Source organism: Megalopta genalis, unplaced genomic scaffold (genome assembly GCF_051020955.1).
Source record: "Megalopta genalis isolate 19385.01 unplaced genomic scaffold, iyMegGena1_principal scaffold0026, whole genome shotgun sequence".
Classification (NCBI taxonomy): domain Eukaryota; kingdom Metazoa; phylum Arthropoda; class Insecta; order Hymenoptera; family Halictidae; genus Megalopta; species Megalopta genalis.
The window spans coordinates 628,971-633,715 of record NW_027476096.1 but is presented as its reverse complement, the minus strand read 5'-3'; the positions used below and the strand labels follow the sequence as shown (position 1 = coordinate 633,715).

The window sequence follows — 4,745 nt, the reverse complement described above, 5'->3', positions numbered from 1 at the left end:
ATGCGAAAATGTTTAATTTTTTGGAAAGGAAATTCAATTAATCAAATATGAAATATTATATTTAGCTAATACCCAGATTGTGAGTAATGAAATACTTACTCTGATGGAAATATACGTTCACACTGTTGAATACTTAATCGATTCCCTTCTATATCGACAAGATAGTGACTTGAATGGGATAGATGGTGTGGATGAGGTTCGAGAAAGATCTATAATGAACAGAGGTAGATCGCACAGCGAAAAGGAGTTAGAAAGTTAAGTTGTAGATACGTTATTTATTGTTCAAACAAGCCAAGGATTGTTAAGAGAGAGTTTATAGAATATAGATTTCTGGTTAATAGTTATAAAACCACGAAAAAGTGTTTGTTATTATACTAAATCTAACACCCAACACTATTTTGATTCACTTTGCAGCTTTTGTGTGAAATATTCCGTACGCATCATCGGTTTACAAAATGTTCACGATGATGTATAATGTCTAAGTTTCGAACATGAAGTCTGACTGGCCTGATGCCATATCAGCCATTTCGAGTGATTATCTTTTTATTCTGCGCCAAGTCACGTAAGTCCATGGCACTATCAGTCTCCGAAACGATGCGTTGTGCGGTGGCGCAGATCTCCAGATCGCGCAGCTGCTCACGCTGGATGCGGAGCACACCATAATAGCCTCTCTGATGAATCCTCAACGGGCCTCGGACGAAACGTTCCTTCAATCCTCCATCATTTGCAGCGCCATAAAATTTCTTATTGCTGTATCCACGAAGTATCTTCTTAAATGTCCCGCATCCACACTAGAACATACATAGGATAAGAATTCCAATTACCGAGGTTGTCCAGAATACCGTTATATAAAGCTGGATTCAGCAAACGAGTGACATAACCATGAATAATGTATATGTTCTGAATTATGTAGTAGATAAGTACCTCAGACAGAATGGGAGAAGAATGTGGCCTTCTTCATAGATTTGAGAGCAGCGACTCGGTAGATAGAGGCAAACTATGGGATGAGGAAAAGAGGAAAGAGCGAAGAACTAAAGAAGAGAATAAAGGAGACCTATAGGGAGACAAGATACAGTAATTTCTCTCTAATTCGCGCTCAGATTGCATACAAAAGTGGACAATTTGGGAAGAGGAGGTACGATTATTCGAGTCTTGCGGCTCCGTTTTTATAATTACCGATTGTCAACAACTACTAAAAATCGTGTCTTCTATTCTTGAATTGTCCATTTTTGTGCGCAATCTGAGCGCGAATTAGGGAAAATTACTGTACAAGGTAAGAGTAGGAGATAACAAAGGGAAAGGCTTACCGTTATACATATATCGGTTCTGACTGAAACAGTTATGGAGAACCAAAAATATTTTATAACAGTTATAAGGTATATCGATAACCGATATTTTATCGGTTCTATAACTGTTACTTTTCGGTTCTGGATTTCCGTTCAGGATTTCGATTCTGGATTTCGGTTATGCATTTCGACTGTGTATTTCAGTTATATTTTGAATATATTTTACGTTTAGATAATATATTAGGTCTACCGGAAAGTTCTGTCCGTTTTTTAATTGAAATATAACACAATTTTCATACATTTAATAATATTTATTGTAGAATATACTTTCCATCGTTACTTATGACTTCTTGCCAGCGTGATGGCAACTTGTAAATGCCATTTTTAAAAAATGATTTATTTTTAGAAGCGAAGAACTCAAGTAGTGCTTGGTTGACATCAGCTTCAATTTTGAATTTTTTTTCCTGTAAAAAGTTTTGGAAAGAGAGAAACAAGTGATAATCGAAGGGTGCTAGGTCTGGGGAGTATGGTGGATGCGACAGAATTTCCCAGCCTAGCACTGCGAATTTCTGACGAGTCGCCAAAGCAGCATGTGGTCTGGCATTATCATCGGTAGCCATGTTTTCACGATCGCGTCTCACTTAATAATGACATGAGACATCTTTGTTTCAGTTTATTTAGGAGAGTACATGTGTGTAAATGCAATGATAAAGAGAGATAGTCATATATGTCCCAAATCAACATGTACATATGGATTGAAACTTGAAGTGACACTATCGGACAGAACTTTCCGGTAGACCTAATACATGCAATATACATTTTACTTCTACAGTGCCCAAACATTTACGCACAAGTTTTCAGTTACTTATAAATGTATATATATTATATGTGTATCAACTTATAATTAGATTGTGGATTTTATTCATTTGTGGGAAAATGTATAGATGAAACAGAGTAATTGATAGAAACTAAAAATGTGTGTGGGGATATGTTAAGTATAACTTATTAAAATTATTTAAGGACGAAAAATAAGATTGCACTTGGTTCCTACGTCTTGCAATTGATGCTTAATTTTGAAAGGAACCAAAGCCAGATAGCCTGACGCTATTTTGCTTTCGGTCAATTTATGATAGAATCATAGGTTCGCGTAGCCTCTTAAGGTTGTAGTTCCTGTCGACGAACAAACCCCAGATGGTCTCGGATATCTCGAAGTTATGCGGATACTTTATGAGACGCATTCATTGACACATGTTTAAAGTCGCACCTTGTCAATATTACAAAGATTTCAGAATCCATACTTTTAATCCCTAAAGCAAAACACAATGTATTTGTTACGTGAAATAGAATTAGAGCCGACATCTATAACTGAAACTCAGAATCGAAAAATAACAATTATAGAACTGGAAATGGATATAAGCCAGAACTGATATTCCTTATAAGAGTTATGATAACATTTCGGTTCTCCAGAACTGTTTTAAGAACCGGAACCGATATCATAACTGTTTAAACCCCTGCCTTGAACAATTAAAGCAAGGATACCTGATGATTCTACATTTGTTCAATATTTTTATATTGAGATGTGGGGGAGTGTATGACGAAAGGATGAAGAGGCAAGTAGGGATCGGAAGGGAAAGAATTTTGACTCTGTTCTATGCAGGCGATGTGTAATATGGACGCTGGTGGGGTACGGAGCGGAGGTATAGGGGTAGAAGGAACAACAGGAAGTGGACATAATTCACAGTCAATAATTCTGGTCCTCGGAATGGTGAACAGGGGCGTGGAATTTTGAGGAAAGCCTGAGAACAGGAAAAGGAGGATGTTTGACGAAAGTATGCTAAGAACATGTCAAGGAAAGAGAAAGAAGGAGAAGTTGGGAAAAGTGCTATGAAGAGAGAAGGAGGTATCCTGAAGATTGGAAGCTCAACAACACAACGGAAGGTGAAGGAGTAGGTGGAAGCAGTACAAGTAGCAAACAGATAGAGAAAATGGAAGGAGACAAAGACAGATGGAGGAAAGATGTGAAGATGAAAGGGTGGGAATAACTGAGGCACATTAAATGGTACAAATAAATAAAAGAGGAGAGCGCTCCTAAATACCTGAAGGAGAAGTGCGGTGAAAAGAGGACTAAGAGAGAGAATGGCAATATCCAGACTGGGGGACGAGGTAAGAGAAGGAAAATACTAGTTAAAGGAGGAGGAAAGAGAATACTGGAGATGCGGAAGAGAAGAGAAAACGTGAGGTCACTTTTGGGAAGGCACAAGGTGACATATGCGCAGGGAGTCCTGCACAGTGGCGTGGACATTGTGGACATTGAACATTGTAATTCTGAACTACGATGGCGAAGGCGCGACGCGGAACCTCTGCGTCATGATTGCAACCGTGATTGCATTGACGATGATCCCGAAGGATGACAGGAAAATGTGGCAAGAATGATGAGAGGAAAAGGGGAAGGCGTGGATGAAGTGCATGGAGAAGAGGAGAGGAAGACTGGAGGAAGGGACGGGAATATAAGGAATAAGAGAGACAGGGGGTTTGGAGGCCGGGTAGTGAAGAGGGAAGCAAAAGAAAAGTCAATAGAAAACCAAATTCATTATTATAATAGTATTAATAGTGAGTAATAGTTCAATAGTTTAATAATAATATAATTTTAAATTCGTTTTATAAATTATTGTATTTTATATGAGAATATAATAATAATATAATATATTATATATATTCTATTCTACTTTATTTTATTTTATTTTATTGTGTGACAAATGAGGTATGATGACTGGACCACCTGTAATCCGTCAGAAAACCAATAAAATTCATTATCATGCTGAATGTGTCAGTAACTGGGACTCTTACCCTAATTGCCAGTCACAAATTGTTATGGTCTTGAACGATTTTCTCGCTGCGTCTGTGCTATCGTTCTCCGTTCTTTTCACTTCGAACAAACAATTAATAATTGTTTCAAACAAATAACTGTTTATATTCAGCTTAGTCACAGTAAAGTGGATTTCTTGATTGTAGCCTGAAACTACAAAATAATAAACAATATTTAAATACAGGTATCGCTTATGGGGGAGTTTTCCTAGAATGTCCTTGTTGTGTGGATTATTTTTTTAATAAGTTGGTATGATTGAGTAATCGAATGATGTGAGAGAAGTGAGAGGCGATTTGACATGGGCTTATCTTTTAATAGCATATTTAATAATGTAATAAAATATTGTTATCAACAGTTTTGAATATTTGAATTTAGCATAAAGTATGTATTGCTATACTTATTTAAGATTCTACAGAATTATAAAGAAATATGGTGTAATTTTATACCATAAAGTATCTGAAAATTGAGTCGATATTTTATTGAGCTTTTTTATAAATCGCTAAGTTTTTGAAATAATCGATAATTTTGGGTTCGTGTAACTCTCATTCAATACTGATAAGTATTACTTAAAATAACATAATAATCAAAAATAA

The 4,745-nt window shown here is 36.4% G+C and overlaps 1 long non-coding RNA gene across 1 annotated transcript; it reads right to left on the bottom strand.

Annotated features, from left to right (window-relative positions):
* Nucleotides 1-255: 255 nt before the first annotated feature.
* LOC117220154 (uncharacterized) lies at nt 256-1,674 on the bottom strand. The gene is made up of 2 exons (XR_004490197.2): nt 925-1,674; nt 256-791 (listed from the first exon to the last, which is right to left on the bottom strand). It is a non-coding gene; the product is annotated as an uncharacterized LOC117220154 (long non-coding RNA).
* Nucleotides 1,675-4,745: the final 3,071 nt, after the last annotated feature.